Below are 20,227 nucleotides of genomic sequence, written 5' to 3' on the forward strand. Positions count from 1 at the left end.
GGGATCTTCCCAGACCGGGGCACGAACCTGTGTCCCCTGCGTCAGCAGGCTGACTCTCAACCACTGCGCCACCAGGGAAGTCCTTTTTTGCTATTCTTTAAAGGGTACAAATGAAGACCCAATTTTTTCCCCCAGCAATCTGGGTATAGTAGTCTAAACGTTTTAATGTTTTGTTTCCTGAAAACAGTAAAATTTCATTGCCATCCATTTTTTTTCCCCATACAATCCTCTTTACTGTAATTTCAAAGTAAGCCTTTCTCATCACCCTGAAATGCTTTTGTCCTTAGGTGGTCAGTAAAAACAAGTCGGCCTCTTTGACTCAGTTCATTGAGATATGAGTGCACTGAAATGTGTCCAAAGGGCCATTGCCAAAGTTGCTGTATTTCAAATCGTGTTTGAGACAGAAGAGTCCGAGGAGGATTCCACTTGTGTAGGCTGTATAAGAGCCGACAAACAAAGCTGAACGGGATAAGAGTATAGAGAAAATAAAAGCAGCATAATATGTGATAGAGGCCACAGATACTGCGAGGAGGGAGAGCAAGATTGTGACAAGGTGAAAAGAAGCTGCACATTTATTAAGTGGCTCAGTCCTTCCTGAGAGCTCTCTTCCATATCTCCTTTGCACAGGTGCAGATTTTGCCTTTAGTTTTACAAAGATTAGAGCAAGAAAGAAGCTGCTTTAAAAACACAGGGAAAACATCAGTTTCAGGGCACTGGCTTGTAGTATATCCTGGAGCACCCTGTTACGGTCCCTGCATCATCTTATTCTCACATTGTGCCATGTATATAGTATGAGCTTAATAAATGTCTGTTGCACTGAATTGCCCAATTTTCTATGAATTCATAGAAAGAGAAATAACCCATACTATATGTCATTTCTGTGCATAATCCAAGTGTTACACTTTGAATGTATCAACCCGAAACATTTTATACATTTTATAAGCCAATCACCAGATTCATTTTGCCCACTCCACCATCTCTAGGCAGAACTCTGTCAAACCTACCTTGATTAAAAAAAGACATTTACAGCTGACTTTATGATGGTTGTACCACAAACCTCTCTAAGTAATTAATCCCAGTATTAATTAGCAGCTACTTTTAGGAAAGTTCTCCATGGTTACTTGGATTCCAAACACCTAATGTAAAAGAGTGTGTGCTTCTCTCTTCCTGTTTATTTGGCTTTTAGAGATTAGGAAGAGAACCAACCATACATGCAGCTTGTCGACCACAACAATGTACCTTTTCAACTTTTGGTGCATCAAGACATGAAAAGGTAATAATTTGACTACTTTTTATACCAATATACATGCATATTTTCACAGCTTTGCTTCAAGACTTAAACTTCTCCAGCTGATTATTAATTGCCAGGAAATGTCTGCCCAGTCTATCACAGTGTCTTATTTAAGCCAATGCACAGAAATTACATGGGAGCAGCGGGCCATGGAATTCACCAGGTGTAAAGAATTCTGAAGAAGCAGTAGCTATAGATTTCCCAGGGTGTGCTAATAATACATACAAGTTAGGGGACAACAGAATCAAGAATTCTTTTTTTCCCTCCTTTCTACCAATCTCCTCCCTTTCTAACTCTTCAGTCTTTAACTCTCCATGTAGGTGCCTCTTCTCTCCAGAGAATTTCTCAGTCTTCCTTTTCTGCCCTCTATTAGGCTACATCAAGTGACCCTCCTCTGCATTCCTACCGGTAAACAGCATTGCCATTGTTCTAACCACAGTCTGCTCTAATGACTTCATTAGGTGTTTGTCTCCCCCCCCGATAAGTCTACGGTCTTGCCCATGCCTTATTCATCAAAGTATTACCAGAATTACATAAAATGCCCAGTCTACAGTTCTCTCCAAAAACTGATGGGTGAAATGAAATGTACAATATCACCATTTTGAACTACCCAGAGCACTTTAGAAAACAGAGGAGCAGAAGGTGTTATTTCTTTTTAACTTTTCAATATTATGCTTATTTTGTTGAGATGTGGATGGATCTAGAGACTGTCATACAGAGTGAAGTAAGTCAGAAAGAGAGAAACAAATATCGGATATAAACGCATGTATGTGGAACCTAGAAAAATGGTACAGATGAACCGGTTCGCAGGGCAGAAGGTGAGACACAGATGTAGAGAACAAACTTATGGACACTAAGCGGGGAAAACCACGGTGGGGTGGGGATGGTGGTGTGATGAATTGGGAGATTGGTATTGACATGTATACACGGACGTGTATAAAATTGATGACTAATAAGAACCTGCTGTATAAAAAAACAAACAAAAAAACTAATAGTAAACTTTCTTTGGGTTATTTGTATGGAAATACGTTAATATAAATGTTTCAGACATTACAGGAAATTTCTAAAAATCTTGTATGTTCTGGTATAATGTTATAAGTCATAATTCTAGTTATTACTTTAAAATGTATATCTCTGAAAAAACTAAATTTCCTTGCCAACTGCATTATCATGAACTTTCATCAAATCTTTAACCGTGGTCACTTTTAAGTCTTTTGTCATTTACAGACAGTTCTGGGTGTACTCTGAGGCTTTTGCAAACATGTTCCTATAAAAGCGTTTCATCTTCAAGGAATTCACGGAAAAGACTGACAAGTACAGGTTTCTGGTAACTGACTGTACTGCCGAACTGAATGAATAAGCATTTTCAGAACTCTGATGGAAAACTGATGAACTCATAAAAGTGCTAACAAAAGATCAAGATGAAAAAAAAATTAGTTACATGGGACCGAGTGAACTGATGAGGATGCTTATAATTTTTGTGACTTTCTGTTTGAATAAAAATAAATAAATAAATAAATAATAAATAAATAAATCTTATGCTTACGAACAGAGCCTGCAGTGGGCAAACCTGCAGTTAATTCCCTATCTATTTTTTGCCAAGCTGGGAACTAAAACATTTTGGATTATATTCTCTGTAGGCTGCTGTGTTTTCCATAAGTCACTCCTCAGAGGACTTCACCAAGGGCCTGGGGGTGGAGAGGGGCCCACTGGTGAAGAGCAGATGCCCAGCAGACCTAAGGCATGTCTGACATATGCGTGATGGAGAAGATGGGGAAAGGGCGCAGCAGTTCCTGCCGTGACATATTTAAGAGACTGAGGAGGTGTATTGCTTTAAAATGACTGATCCTAAGAAACAGTTGCTGCAAATGGTGTGTGGGATGTACCCTTCTGTCCACACCAATGCAGTTGGTAAACACAGAGAAACGGAATCTTCCCTGAGTACTTGAAGCTCAGAGAAATGTCAAGAGGAAGAGGGGTGATGCCGTTAGAATCCCTGAATAGTCTGGAGCTCAAGTCTGAAGGTGAGAGAGGATGAAGGAGCTAAGAGTGAACAGGCTGGGGCATCAAGCAGCAATAATACGTGACTCGGTGCTTGTCTAAAGGAAGGGAGACAAAATGTTCACTGCTTTAGGAAAAGTCAAGCGCTCGCCTTTCTGAGGACCTGGCCTTCCAAGAAGAGATATGTGAGCTGCACGAGATGAGCACTTTCTCCAAGAAGCTGCGGGTTTGGCTTCCTTAATCTTTGCAAAAATAAGAGAAAAAGCAAATGCAGCCACTGATGTTCAAAGAGGGGGAGGGAAGCCAGAAATGACCACATCAATGACTGCAGAGTTGTTCACAGGATGTGCAGGGGTACATGGGATTTGCATCCCAAGGAAGGGCACTGGCCCTGTTCAAGGAAGATTAATTTGGGTAACACTGGTTGAATTTCCCCTCCCTTTGGCATTTGAAACAACAAAATCTATTACTCGTGCATTGTTAGCAGGGTAGTAAGGGAGTACAAGCAGCAAGAGACATTCTCTGTCCCAAAGGACCGTCAGGACTTTTGAGAAGATTGTATAAATAGATGAAAGTCAGCGAACCATGGTGTATACACTTGGCATAGAATGGGCAATAGGTGAATGCTTATAGGGATTTCTGCTTAGTGATAAAGCGCACAGTCTAGCTGCTAGATCGTACTAGGTGTTAGGTGCATGGTACCATCTAATCTATGCTCAGCCTAGACGAAGAGCGAGGCCTGGACTTGGCACTGCCTCTCCCTCAGGTCTGCACACGGAGTCCCTGTGGTTCGCTGTCCTCAGGGATACCTGCCCTTTAGTTTCACGAGGCCTCTTTCAGGACGTGACTCCTTGGCCCCAACCTACACTCGTAGCCTGGCAATTGCTGCAAGTCCAGTTTATCTGCCAAAGGAAACTCATCTGTGCGATTGTGAAAGTCTGTAGTACTGGGATCACGTGTGAGGGCTCTGCCTTTCGACAAGAGATTGATGAGCTCTAACGCAGAGAGAAGACACTGCACTTGGAGTTGGAGTGCAAAGTACAGTCCGTCCGGGTCTGTCTTTTACAAGCGTGTGCCCTCACACAACTCACTGACTCAGAGCCCCAATTTCCTCATCTTTGCAGAGCAGGGATCCCAAAAGCAGTATAGGCTTTGCTAGCCCAGTGGTGTGAGCCCACCAGGAGTGGGCAGGCTTGAGTTCGTTTTGCATGAACGATGCTTTGTTTGACTCAAAACACACATGTTCCTGGGGGTCCTTCATGAGTGAATGTTGGCAAAATCAAGTAAAACTTAGGTTACAGCCAATGATTTGACCTCACCCGTGCCAGTTTCGTAGAAACTTGGGAAATGCAGCTTACATATAATGGGAAAGTACATCATTTTCCTCAGTAAGGTTATTACGAGCATCCAAAAGAACCTAATCTCAGTGCCTAAACGTTTCTCTTCTTTTCACTTTTTGCAGACTTATTGAGATATAATTGACGATAAGGTGCACATATTTAAAATATACAGTGCCCAAACTCTTCTTAAATCTATTTTACAACTAAAATTATTAAGAAAAAATTGTGGTTGATAGTAAAAATAGAAGGCTTAGGGTACAGGGAAGTAATCTGGGCTTTGTACTCTTCCTCCAAGGTGGTGGCCACCCGCTCTATGTTTCTTCTGGGGGTCAGCCCAGCTGCCAGCTTTCAGTACCTTGAGGCATCGATTCCGTCTTATTTATCGCTATATCCTCCACAACAGCTCATAAAGTGGCTTATGACACTAGAAGTTCAACACTAATACGCGAAATGAAAAAGGAATAAAATTATAATCGGAAGTCCATAACATCAAGGAGTGGCGAGACTAATGCATGCAACGAAGTGTTCGCTGAGGGACTGCTTGGCAACCCACGGTGTGGAAACGCTACGCTCACGAGTGCGCCGTTAATTAACGAACAGCCAAGTTCTGAGTTCAGGAATGCGAAGACAATTATAGCTCAGCTGCTGGTGAGGCAGCTCTTTCATCGACATGTGAGCCCTGCACAAAGCCTTGGATATTTCCATTTGAATAAAAACAACCTTGGAGAATCACAGGCGACAGGAGAATCTGTTCTCTATCCCTGACGCTTCGGTTGTCTCTCACAATGAGGTTCTGCTAGCCTGATGCGAAATCCTGGCTGCTAGTTCTGTTCACATTTGCAGGCCCCCTCTTGGCCCTCTAATAAAAGAGACGGGAGAGAGGTTGTGGGTATTCAACTCCCACCAGACCTCTTTCATGCTGACTATAATTAGATTTTAGTCTGAGGTCAGAAGGAAAAGGGTAATTGGGGCAAAATGTTATCAAGCCAGGCACTTGGCGTGTGACTTCGGTTCTGAACTCAAACGAGCTCGGCCTCTCTTGCGGATTTCTGCTTCTGTGGGATCTCTCCTGCCATTCCTGGTGGCTCCCCCACTACTAGTGGCCCTTTTCACTAAGCAGTCCTCTCTGGGATCTCTCAGTCATTATTTATGTTCTTGAGCGGCTCACTGACTCTTTTCCCCTTAGATCTCTGACTAAGGATCCCAGTTTTCAGCAGTCTCTGCAATCCTTTCCAACTCTAAAAGAAACACTCAACTTAATCATTATTTGTGGATTGCCAAGAGCTAGATCCCAGCAGGATAGTTTTTCTGACTGACATGAAGGATTCAGTCAGAGATGAGCTGGGAGTCAGATGAGTTGGGTAATTAAAGGCGTTTTTGCTTAAAAACCATGCATGGAGAGCTCAGTCAAGACAACTAAGACTCATCCATCTGTTGAAAGCAGTCATAGAATTGAGTTTGAGCCCTGAGAGGGGGAAAAGAAGACACAGGATGGAACCCGCTTTGTCCATGTGATGATGCCAAAGAATCCCAGGGGGGTTTGTTATCCTTGTCGATGCTCTTTTCATTAGGGGCTTGGGGTGGGCGTGAGTGAGGACAGCCAGAGTCTGAGCTAACTCAGTGACACTCTGCAGTTCTGGGTTTCAAAGCCAATGAGGAGTTAGGACTGGTCCAAGTGCAGTGAGTACAGGTTGCTGGGTGTTCTAGCAAAGCAGAGACCATATCCTGTGGGAAGGATGGACTTCTGGGTATCAAGGATTATGGACAAGGACAGCAGGACTGGGGTGAGTGTCCTAAAGCAACCAAGGAAGGGAATAAATAACAAATGCAATATGGTCTTTTTTTCATTTTCTATTGCTGCTATAACAAATTACTACAAACTTAGGGGCTTAAAACAACACGGATTTTTTTTATCTTCTAGCTTTGGAGGCCCGAAGTCCAAAATGCATCTCACTGGGCTAAAATCAAGGTGTTGACCAGGCTGCCTTGCTTTCTGGAGGACTAGGGGAGAGTCCTTCTTCTTGCCTTCTCCAGCTTCTGGAGCTTGCCTGCGTTCCTTGGTTCATGGCCCCCTTCCATCAAATCTTTCTCATGATGTCATTTCTCTGGTTCTACCTCTTCTGCCTCCTTCTTCTACTTCTTTTTCCTTTTTTGCTCTGTTTTTGAGGAGTTATCCTGAATTTTATCTTCTAACCTTTCTATTGCATTTATCTTGGCTATTGTATATTTAATTTCATTTTTCATAGCACCTTAGTCTTATGGATATATCAGCTTCTCTTATCTATTTGAGATTGTTAATGATAGGATTATTTTGCCTTATAATCTTGTTTCTTCTCTGTGATGATCTGTTTCCTCCATGTTCTGCATATTTAACCTTAGGTTTCCTGGACATTCTCTCTTGTCTTGCTTCCAGAGCACTAACTGGCAGTCAGGAGCTATACCCCTGGGCAAAGGCAGAGGGGTCCTCTCTAGAGAAATGGAAGAGCCCCAGAAACTATGTCTACATATTGTCAGGAAAAGGATCTTTGGTTTAAAAAAAGCCCAAATTTGGTAAACCTCCATGATAAAATCTACTTGCTGGCAAACTCTCCCTATGCATCCTGAGTGAGCCCTTAAAAAAGTATTTAGAAGCTCAGGTCCATGGGTGCAAGCATGTAGATGTTTACATAAACTGTATTCATTCCCTAACCCTCATATAAAGTGGTATCCACGTCTATCACAGGCCAATCAAATTTCTCCCCAGAATTATCCTCCTGGGATGTGAGAGAGGGGTGTTATCTATTCTAGCAGCTGTCAACCAAAAGAATATGTGGAATATAGAACTGAAAGACAAAGTGTCTGATCTGAAGAAGGCCAAAGTGTGGTGACACTGATAGGCATTTAAACTGATCTAATATACATTGCTTTGATAGAAGTATAATGAGGAGTTGATAAGAACATTGTAAGATGAAAACAAAATGCAATCAGTGATGTCACAGAGCGAAGAAATGTTGTCTCTGCTTGGGGAAAGTTTTAGAAAGCTTTCCAGGATGAGGAAAGCCTTTGAACAAGAAGTTTCTGAAAGAAATGTGTAGACAGTAGGGTGGAATTTCCAAGCAGCAGGAGGCATTAAGAAAGGTACCAAGAGGGGCTTCCCTGGTGGTGCGGTGGTTCAGAGTCCGCCTGCCGATGCAGGGGACACGGGTTCCTGCCCCGGTCTGGGAAGATCCCACATGCCGCGGAGCGGCTGGGCCCGTGAGCCGTGGCCGCTGAGCCTGCGCGTCTGGAGCCTGTGCTCTGCAACGGGAGAGGCCACAGCAGTGAGAGGCCCGCGTACAGCGAAAAAAAAAAAAAGAAAGGTACCAAGAAATCTTAAAATGCCCTGTTATTTTTGGAAAATCATAAGGAGTTACGGGTGATGGAATGTTGGCCCTGAGAGTAAATATTCACTCTCAGAGATCAAGATTATCAGCAGCTATGCACCTATACTGTGATATTACTTCAGTAAAATTCAATTGTTACCTTATTCCTTGAAATGTTTTGGGCTGCTCATTTTCACTGTCTTTCTCACTGTGATTTTGTCCACGTATTACTCCTTTCCTAAACTACTGTGGTTCTCATGTCTTCTATTACTCGGTAATTTAAGAGAGATCTGAGGCTTATTGAATCAAAAGGAAACAGAAGGGGGTAATTCGAACATATGTGATGGGATTTGCAGTTTTAATTCACATCACATCTACTGCTATCAGAAACCTTGTGGATTCCAGCTCTGGCTGTGAGTTTCATAAGAAATCATTAAAGTATAGATATTTATGGCTGGAGGACCTTTACAGACTAGACATGTTATAATGTTGCACAAGGTGACATGGCTCTTAATCTCAGTGCTCCAAAAACTTAGACCTCTGGTATACCAGCTCAGTGTTCTTTCTATTCTGCGTCAACCCTGCTTAGGTCCACAGGATCAAGAATCAACAAGATTTCTTCTTTCAGTGGAGACAGGGTCACAAGCCACCAGGTGGCACTGGCTGTTAAAGGTGGATGCAAATCAAGAATACTCTGTACTCATTGTTCTTTTCATTCTGGTCATATTTAAAGACTTTTACACATTCTAAAGGTTCATCTAAAACACGGAGCCAGATGCTTCTTTTCTAGGGGCGATGTCATGCTCTCAATTTCTCAAGTTAGGAAATCTGAATTATATTTCACCCTTCTAAGGCCTTAATCATTATCCAATTAATCTTTACTTCTTACTAAAACGGTGCTGTTGTCTGAATCTTCTCACTTACTTCTAATGGCTTAACTACTGAGCAGAATCTAAGCACTTCAGACTAATAACCAGAGTTCTAACAACCCTTGCCTTTATATAACCTTGCCTTTATTGTTTTTTGAACTTTTGAATTTTATTTATTTTTTATACAGCAGGTTCTTATTAGTTATCCATTTTATACACATCAGTGTATACATGTCAATCCCAATTGCCCAATTCATCACACCACCACCACCACCCGCCGCTTCCCCCCCTTGGTAGCTATACGTTTGTTCTCTACATCTGTGTCTCAGTTTCTGCCCTGCAAACCGGTTCATCTGTACCATTTTTCTAGGTTCCACATATATGCGTTGACATACGATATTTGGTTTTCTCTTTCTGACTTACTTCACTCTGTATGACAGTCTCTAGATTCATCCACGTCTCTACAAATGACCCAATTTCGTTCCTAACCTTGCCTTTATATAAACATAGAATCACACTGTGTTATACTTTGAAGGTGCTTAATAAAATTTGTTCTCTGATTGACATTTGTATGTAATTATACAAATTTATATAACTGAAAATATAAGGGATACTGTCTTTCAACCATTTGTATTACTGCTAGCTCTCTCTGCAAATAATATACCAAAAGCAAATAAGTCATTCAGAGCCTATAGGCCCTTGAAGTATAAAGACTGTAAATGTCAGTGTCACCTCAGAATTTAACCACAGAGCCACAGTAGAACACTACACATCTTTCTGTGACAAGAACCAGCTTTTTCTTCCATTTGGGTTAACCAGTTTAGTTCACTTACATCCAGGAAATAAACTCACCAACTGATTTAAGATTTCATGCAGACAGTAACGGTAATAATAATTTCATCTTGCACGCACAGAATAGTTTATAAGTGCATAAGATATCTTTACTTATTATATCATTTGAAGTTATGATATCATTTGAGCCGTACAGGTCTCGTATGAAGTTGACAGAAGAGTGTTAGTTGTTCTCTTTTACCGAAAGGGGAATGTAACTTTAGTGGAAATAAGGTATTTTTCCATGGTGACATGGCTAAGAAATATGATCTCCACTGGGTCTCCAGACCCCCAGTTAAAATATAAGCTGGACAAACTTTGAATGTTGGAAAAGGAACAGGTGGCCAGGTGGCCACTGTGGCTTACTTCACTACCAGAATATTTCACCCAAGTCTGGAAGAACAGCTCTGTCTTGCTATTCAGGGAAAGGCCAGAAAAGTTAATGGAATTTGGTAGAGACTAAAGAACGTCTTCCCTGCTACCCAAATGTGGGTTCCAAACTTTTTTCTTGGCAGTAGAAACCCTTTTTCATAAGAAAACATTAAATGGAACTGCCCTGGTTGAAGGGGACGGTGAACCCAGAGAAATGCAGGCTTGGCGTACTTTGTCTTCTCCACATTGCTCCTGGGGTACCCACAGAACCACAAGATTCCAAGAAATATAGTCAGAAACAAACAACAAAAAAAAGCATTTGCAGTATTCAAGATCCCGCTTTACAAGCAACAGAACCTGAGTCTAGCTGATCTGGGCAGAGAAGGCATTTATTTACTTGAATATTCTGAAGGGTTTTGAGTCTCTCACAGGGAGGCCTAGAGAAGTGGATCTGAGGGCTGCTTGCCAGAAACAAGCCAGAATGATGCGATAAGGATACTGCTGCTGCAGCAACTGATGCTGGGACGGACCTGCTTCCACTGTGGCCCAAGAAATTCATTCTTGGTGTCACAGCCACTGCCAGCAGAGAGACCTGCTGTGACCTTAGCGTCCTGGGATCTCCAATTCCCATTCCAATTCCCCAAATCCAAGGCTGGTGTGTCTGATTGAAAGGGTTTCACTCTCAGGCCCTCAAGACCTTCTAGCTGCAAGGGAGGCTGGGGACCTGGGAAAAGGTGCTGCCACCACCACAACTCACGAGGTGGGGAATCCCCTGAACACAGAGCCCGGGATCAGATGCTACTGGGCAGCCAAAGCAGGTGACCAGAGTATCTCAAATCTTTGGTTCATAGGCATCATTCTCAAACCTGGCTGCACAGCCAAATCACCTGGTGGGAGGGGAGGGGGAGTGGGGAGGGCTTTGAGGACAAATTAAATGACAAAATACCAAGGAGACCAAATGAATCTGAATCCCTAAACAATGGGGCCCAGGCATCCATACATTTACTTCTGTCTCTACTGGGGATTCTGAAACCAAGTGGGGCCCTGTGTGCCTCCCAGGCATGGAAGCACCTTTGTCCACCATTTCTTGTAGGCAAGACTCCAGCCTCCATGACCTTCCCTGAGTTCCAAAGGGCAGATTATCAAACAGTTGCTAATCAAGAGATGAACAGCCAAGGACCACCTGAGGCAAGATTAAAGGGACCAGAGAAGCTCATCAAGATGAGATGAAGGGAGTGTAAGCCCTACATAGACCCTAATCTTGTCAGAGACCCTACCCTGAACCACTGTTATGAACCCATCATCAAATCCTCTGGGGTTGAGACACATAGTTTCTCGAGGCAGAAGCCCAGTGTGTCCCGGTTTGCCTGGCAAAGCAAAACTTCACCCAAAACTCTGTCTCTAGGATTTGATTCGGCACCTGTGTACAGAGAGGCCAAGCTTTCAGTAACAATTCTAACACACAGTGAGGGTTGAAAACCAACAGCCATGATGGTTTTTAAAGTAGTTCCAGCTCTATTTTTAGGATTTCAATACAGCAAGTCCAGTGCTCGTTCCACAAGTTTTTGCACATTTTACATTTTAAGCAACTGAGTTTCTCACACCAAAATGGAGCAAACCCCAGCAGTAATCCTCCTAATTTTTGCCTTCTAGCCTGTCCAACCTTCAAAAGAAGAGACCTTGAAGGTAGAAGAGAGGTTTTATATTCTCCCACAGTTGCATGCACCCCTGGGGGGCTGCCCATGTATCCAGAATCATCTGACATGAGACACATTTTTCCTACCATGTAAAGGGAGGGAGGAAAAGTCTTCCTCTGTCCAGCTTTTCTGGCCCATAGTTATGGGCACTCCATAGCCGTGTGCTCCATTTATTAATCTAACCTACCTCATGTGCCAAGGACTGTGAGAGGCACTAGGAATACACAGAGATCCACCTATGGCTCAAACACACAGTTCCTGGCCCTTCTGGTATTTCAGCCTAATGAAGACCTAAGGGATCTTCGATCTTTTTCTTTGAAGGGAAAGATCTAAGTTATATTGGAGAATAACAGGTTGGAGGAGGCCAGGAAGGGGATTGGAAAGGGGGAGTGGGGGGGGGGGTCAGGGATTGTCCCTCTGATGAAATGACTTTCAGGTATGAGTTAATGTGGCCAGATCAGATGTGAAATAGAGCCACCAACTCTCCTCCAAGTTTTTAAGTCAAAGGCAAATTTCTTTTCCTCTGTTTAAAAAGAGGAGATTCGACAATCAGATAGGCATTTGCTCAACTGGTTTCCTATTTATACTGTGAAATATATTGAGAAATACTGAATCCATTACAGAGAGCAAAACACACAACATTTGGGCAAACCAAAGCCTCTTGAGGAAATGTCTCAGGAAGTGCTGGGGCCCATCTTCCTTGAACTATGTTTGCTTAACAGGACTAGATCTGGGATTTCCTAGCTAGCCTTCTCAAATCGTTCCTGGAACAAGGCACAGCATAAACAAAGATATTAATCTCTAGTTAATTACTTCCTGCCTCATGAGGGAAAACCTGCCTGACACACTCTTTGAATTGGTCAAATCCCTCTCCTATACCACATGGGAGAGGAGATCTCAGGCACTCTTTTCTGGGTTTGGATTTTCAAATTGACGCTGCCTGTTGTGCAAATGGCCTTTGACTGAGAGAACACTGTTCCCCAGCCTGAGCTACCTATTTCTATGGCTTTTCTAGACCAAATTAAAATAGTAAGAGCAAACCCATCAACACAGCATTGGCTGCAACGTCATCACTAAAAGATGTACCCAAAGTCTACAGACTCATTCCCACCCACACCCTTTGACCACTGTCCAGAAGGATTTCACTGGGGGGTGACATCCCTGTCAGTGGCTCTGGACTCATAGCATTTGGGCAGAGGCTACATGGGGTTCTAGATTGAAGCCAGTGCTTAGAACCCGATGTAAAACAAAGAATGTGGCCCGCCATCCAGTCCTACATGAATCAAGTCATTAGCCACTACAGTCACTGACCTACAGTATACCCTGAAAGGAATCCAGGGTGACGATCAGGACGAGGCAGTCTGTGCTCTGGGAAAACAGGCAAAACAAGCCCTTAGACAGTTAGAAATATTTCAGGAGAAATTTTTTATGAACGTAGGTTCTTGCATCTTCCTATACTTAGAGAAGCACTAAAATCATTTAACTGAGATATGTGACTAGCAGTGATCTTCTACCAAGACGTTTGCTTGACTGCATGTACCCCTTGGCCAAAATCGCATATATATTTTGGTCTCTCCCCCTACCTCTTCAGAGCAGCTCCTCAGAGCTACCCGAGAAACTGTCTCCTGGGACTACAGTATCCAAATAAAACTGAAACTCACAGCTCTCATGTTGTATGTTTTCATTTTATTCAGCACAGGAATCCTAGCTCACATACAAGCTTTCTCACGTACTAGCCCTGTTTTCTCATCTGTAAAATGGGGGAGCAATGAACCCTATCTACGCGAACAGATAGATGGAATATTACAGGAGCTCGTTTAAGATTATCATAAACTAAAACACACTTTACAAAAAGGTAGGATTATTCTATCTTTCTCGTCATTCCTTCCCTAGTCCCCCACTTTCAGAGGTCCTGCAGAAAAAGGAACCCCTCGCCTCCCCACCAACTTTCTGTGCGAAGCTTTCCCATCAGCACATTTTCTCCCCTGATGCTCTATCCCAGGTCTGAATTCTTTTCATCATCATTAATTTGATGCCTTGGTTCTCAAAGGTTTTTTTGCACAAGAAGAGAAATCAGGAAATCATAGCAAGCTCTGAGGAAGAGGCGAAACTGAGGAGAGGTGAGAGGGAGGGGGCCTTTGAAATCGTAATTAGGGAGGCGGAGAAGTACCAGTAAGATGTCAAGTCTATTGATGGACTTATGTAACAGAAAGCTAAACTGACACACTTTTTTAAAATGTCAAAGTTGCTAACGTTTGCTTGTTTGTTTATTTTTAAATTTACATATGGTAAAATGTCCTCATTTGGGGCGTACAGTTCTAGACATCTTGACAAATGCCATGACCACGCTCAGACTACGGAATAGTCCCATTAACTCCAAAAATACTCTCTCTTGTTGCTTCTTCATAGTCCAAACCCTCCCCCTGACCTTTAACCCCTGGCCATCACCCATCTGTTCTCTGGCCCTACCAGAATTTTAAATGTGGAAATGAAAATTTCTCACGTGGATGGTAAATGTGGTTTCCTTTTTATCTTGGCGTTGCCCTTGGTCTGGATTTTTGGTTGTACTGTAGCTCACAGCAATAAAGTTCAGAGAAGAACTATTATCTTCCAAGCATTCCTATCATTGTTTTGGCAAATGCTCTCCTGTCTGGGTACCAGAGGAAGGTCCTGGGGGTGGCGATATACTGTTTTTGAAAAAATGAACAAGATCTCACAGAAGGGCCATTTTCAGCATAGAATTGCAAGCCTGGTATAAAATTAGAATTGCTTCTCAATGAGAAACAGCCTTTATTAAAGAAAGTACAAATTCTTTCAGGAGAATCCCAGGTTTGATACCACTTTTAATTAAGTTTCTCAAAAGCTAGAGCTCATTTATTCTTCTCTCTGTCTGCCATCTAGCAGCAGTGTGCAGGGCCCCATATTCACCAAGACCTTGCTTTGAATTCTAATTCCAATGTGAGTCTCTATACATAATTTTGGTTCATTCCATGGGTTTTCTAAAATTATTTGTTTGAATATCATTAATATCTATCTCCCCCTCTCCCTCCATTTTCACTATGAAAATCTCTCTGGATAGAGCTCTTAAGGAGTGTAAGCTATCTCTCCTCAATACTGGATTACAGCTAGTATTTTAAAACCAAATTAAACAAAATGAATTCCCTACACAAGTTAAGTTCCAGTATGCATTCACTTCTTATCCTGACTGGAGATAAAAAGGTGATAAAATGAAACTTAAGAAAATGATTCTAGCAGCAATATTATGAAAAACAGATGAGCTTTTCGGTGTTTATCTGGCCAGCGAAAGACCAAATACTGTGAAAAGTTTTAATCAACTTTGGAATTCCAACCAGTGTTTCCTCTGGCATCCAAACTAAAGGCAGACTATAAAAAAGAGCAGGCATTTGTGGAAGGCAAAAATCACTCTGTGATCTTTTTTGGGGGGTAGGAGGGAGTGATAAGATGCTTCGGAGGCAAGGTAGCCCACACATGTATTCAGAATTCCCCAAAGCAAATTTTCAAAATTGACTGAGTTAATTCCACATACTCTCACCATCTTTGACCCAATATGCATTTCACTGCTGCTAGAACTGTCCCAGGTGGAAGTATTTCTTTGGACTAGCAGAATAGAGAGATTTCATATGCACTTTGTACACTCGATGCCGCTTCCTTAAATCATGTGTTTATTGACTGCAAATTTCACTTGACTAAACAAAATGCATTCAGAATTGATAACTCTGAAATGTAACAGCAATTGTGTTTATGGGAGACCATCTTCTGGCTACTGAAACCGGCTAACACTCCACGTCTAATGTCTGATTACAGAACATCCTGGGAAAAGAGTTGGTTCTTCAGGTTCTGCAGGTATCAACAACTCTTAGAGGCCTATATAAGAAATAATAAAAACAGATTTTGATACATATACATGCTTTTTGCTTTTAAGTAGCCATACTGATAAACAGATCTTAATTATTTTCTACTGCCTGAGAGCATATGGGTAATTACTATACTCTCCTTATGTTTACCAAATAATTAGTGCATTATGGTGATATCATTTATGCTTAAAAATGGAAAATAGCTTTGAATTTAGTGAAGGAGGAACATCGAAGAGTCAGAGAACGAGGCATACATTTCTGAGAAGTGGCATCCTGTTTTGCTACCTGAAATCCTAGCCACCGGCTCTGAATAACAGGTTTATACCCAAGTAATCTTAGAATTTTAGAACCGGAAATGGATGATGGAATCTAGTGCTTTACATTTGAAGAAACTCAAGGCCAACTGATTTAAATACTTGCTCAGAGTCACACATGGAGATAGTAAGCAGAGTGGCAAGAAGTAGAACCAGCAGTCACAGGCTGCTCTGCTTGCTAACCCCATCTGCATAGAGAAGAGGGGACTTACCCGACCCTGCTCCTGGCCGGCTCTGAAACGTTCAGAGGTTAGAGCGGCCCCCGGTGCCCACCGATGGCTCTTTGTGATGAGCTTACTGAACCCTGACAGATTCCCAAGGAACACCAACCGAATACCCACCTCCTAAAACAAAGCCCATCTTCCTGATGATCTGAGGGAATCAATGATCATATCTCAGCTCCTCATTTTAAAGATTTTATAAATGTCAGCCTTCCTTTGACCCTGCAGCTATCATAATAACTATAATAACAACATAATATATAACATATATGATAATACCATAATAGCTACAAAAATAGCATCATACAATGAAAACAGCCTTTATTTTCACTATTTTACTGTGATTATCTGGCATTCATTGAGCATTTTAAAAACTATTTTATTGAAGTATCATTGATTTTCATTGAGCATTTAATACGTTCTAGGTGTTTCGCTTTACACTTTTTAAAAAAAATTTAACTCTCACAACAAATTAATCCAGTAGGCACTTGTGCTGGTTTCTGCCTATTTTCTGTCAGAGCTGCTTCTGGTTTTTCCCCTGCTCTGTGCCATACTGAAGGGGGCTGAACCCTGCAAGTTACGTCACCCGAGCTTTCTTGCCAACTGGTTTTCAGTTAGTTTTAGGAAAGAGGGAAAGTGACAAAGATGAGAAGGTAGGAAGCGGAGAGACACTGGACATTTCTGCCCATTTCCTTGGGTTTCAGGAAGCATCTCCAAGAGCGGCTGAGTCCCCTTCATTGTTCTGGCTCTTACTGTGTAGCCCAGAGTCCAGGGGTTTGGTAACAGCCCTACAGGTGGTAGAAGCTTCCTGGTGGGTTGCCTTACCATCTCGGTTGGCCCCTTCAGCTCTCCCAGTACCTTTACAATTAGTTCCCGCTATGAAAAATGCCCTCTGGACCACTTGACATGGATTCTGCCATTTGGACTTGAATCTCACGATTGTCCTCATCCTATAAATGAAGGCCGTGAAGGTTAGAGAGGCCTGTCTCACGCCAGAGAGAGTACTATGTGTTAGATACTATGCCGAGCACTTTTACACAGTATTTCATGTAATCCTCACGAAAGTCTTATGAGGTAGATGTGATTATTCCTATTTCACAGACAAGAAAGGGAACATAAATAACCTACCTAACATCATAATAGTTAGTGGCAGACCTAGGAGCTATGCTTATAACGAAGCACGACCCTATGGGGTCTGCCTGGCACAGACCCCCTCCGTCATATCCTCTGCTGTAGCTCCTCTCTGAAGTGCCCAAATAATAGTATCTCAGGCATATTTCCTGAGGTTTTCAGATGCTAAAAACCACCACCAAATGAAAGAAATTAACTACTTGATGATCACAAGCATGAGCACATAGCCCCCAGACCTACTGGTGCCTAAGGATTGATAATGTTAACTGCCCTGTGACCTCACCATCAACCAATCAGAGAATTGTTCATGAGCTGCTCACAAACCCTGCAACCCTCCTCCCTCACCTGGCCTTTAAAAATGCTTTGCTGAAACCCTTCGGGGAGTTCGGAGTCTTTTGTGCCTGAGCCACCCGTCTCCTTGCATGGCCCTGTAATAAACCTTTCTCTGCTCCAAACTCTGACGTTTTGGTATTGTTCGGCCTCACTGTGCATAGGGCACACAAATTTGCATTTGGTAACATTCTAGACGTTCTAGATCACAGTGAGGGTACAACCAATTAATTAAGAGATGCTGGAAGATGGTACCACCTCTTCCAGAGTTTGACTGGTCAAACTCTTCAGGAAGGGCATGCTAGAGACTGGAAAAGGAGGCCTCTGCTGCATTACCACAACTCAGGTAGTTTACCAGAAGGCTCTCCACAGCTGCTTTGCAAATAATCACAGGGCTAAAAGCAGTGGGGTGCTGCTAATGGTTTAACAATCTGCCCTCCAGGAAAAAATAAGTCTAGATTCCTTTCTTTTGCCAATTTCCATGGTGTAAATATTCCCACTACGGGGTGATTTTAAGCTACTAATGTGATATCAACCAGCTCATGAGATTCCTGAAACTCTAACAATCAGCTCCATCACACCAATGGCTAAAGGTACAAAAGGCACGAGGGTAGTTTTAGTTGACTTGGTTCTATTAAACACATATATTTCCAGATTAAGTCGGGATTTAAAAAGGATAAGTTGATGAATTTCTATTCTTCAAAAAAATCATCAAAAAATGAACAGCACATCACAGACTGGGAGAAGATATTTCACACATACATTTACATATATATAACAGGATATCTAGAATATAAAAATTAATCTTACATAAATCAATAAGAAAAGAGGCAAATGATACAGTTTAAAAAACGGACAAAAGATTTTAACAGGCCCTTCATAAAACATTACATAACTTTTATGGCCCACAAGTATTGGAAAAAATCTTTACTCAAATGCAAACCACAAAGAGATACTGCTACATAACCCCAGAAGAGTTAAAGCAAAGGTGACTGGCAGGGGCTTCCCTGGTGGTGCAGTGGTTGAGAGTCCGCCTGCCGATGCAGGGAACACGGGTTCGTGCCCCGGTCCGGGAGGATCCCACATGGCGCGGAGCGTCTGGGCCCGTGAGCCATGGCCGCTGAGCCTGCGCATCTGGAGCCTGTGCTCTGCAATGGGAGGGGCCAGGACAGTGAGAGGCCCACGTACCTCAAAAAAACAAAAACAAACAAACAAAAAAAAGATGACTGGCAATACCAGAATTGCTGAGGATATGGAGAAATTAATATCCTTATATTTTGCTGGTGATTGTGGACATTTGCAAAACATTTTTTTTTTTTTTTTTTTTTTTTTTTTTTTGTGGTACGCGGGCCTCTCACTGCTGTGGCCTCTCCCATTGTGGAGCACAGGCTCTGGACGCGCAGGCTCAGCGGCCATGGCTCACGGGCCCAGCTGCTCTGCGGCATGTGGGATCTTCCCGGACCAGGGCACGAACCCGCGTCCCCTGCATCTGCAAGTGGACTCTCAACCACTGCGCCACCAGGGAAGCCCTGCAAAACATTTTTGCGATGCCTTCTACAGTTAAATATTTGCTTATCCTATGACATTTTACTCATGGTAACAAAAATAAGTGCCTATATCCACCGAAAGATATGTACAAAAATGTTTCTACCAGCTTTATTCATAATAGCCCCAACCTGGAATAGCCCAAATATCCATTAAGAGAAAAGTGGTTTAAAAATTATGAAATATTTATAAAATATAATGTCTAGGAATAAAAAAGAATGAACTGCTGATGCCTCCCCCCCCCCAAAAAATATGGGTGAATCTCAAAAATATGATGATGAGCAAAAGTAGTCAGACACAAAAGAATGTATTGTGTGGAGCTTTCACATGAAGTTCGAGAACAGGAAAAACTAACCTATGGGGATAAAAGTCAGAACGGTGGCTCTCTGGAGTGGCAGGGAGGCAGTATTATTGACTACAGACATGAGTTAATCTTCTGGGATGTATACATGTGCAAGGTTTCCTCAATCTGTACACTTGAGATTTATGTATTTTATTGTATGTAAATTATGCTTTGATTTTTTTAACAAAAGTAATTTTGGGACCTCTTGGGCATGTGTATCCTTTCATTCTCTGGATCATTCACAGGCAAGGTCCCAGGTGGAAGGATGTTTTAGCCCAGCACATTCTTGAGCACATGCCCCTGTACCAAATGCCAGAGAAGTTTATTTACCATGACCACTCTCTTTATAAAAGCTTCTCTTGGACTTCCCTGGTGGCGCAGTGGTTAAGAATCTGCCTGCCAACACAGGGCACGTGGGTTTGAGCCCTGGTCTGGGAGGATCCCACATGCCGCGGAGCAACTGGGCCCATGAGCCACAACTACTGAGCCTGCGTGTCTGGAGCCCGGGCTCCGCAACAAGAGAGGCCGCAATAGTGAGAGGCCCACGCACCGCGATGAAGAGTGGCCCCCGCTCACCGCAACTAGAGAAAGCCCTCGCACAGAAACGAAGACCCAACACAGCCAAAAATAAATAAATTAATTAATTCAGAAAAAAAAATACGGGGGTCCATGTATTTAAAAAAAAAAAAGTTTCTCTTACATGAACCCTTAACCTTCACCAGATCC

The sequence above is a fragment of the Phocoena phocoena genome, chromosome 7, assembly GCF_963924675.1.
Source record: "Phocoena phocoena chromosome 7, mPhoPho1.1, whole genome shotgun sequence".
Taxonomy (NCBI): Eukaryota; Metazoa; Chordata; class Mammalia; order Artiodactyla; family Phocoenidae; genus Phocoena; species Phocoena phocoena.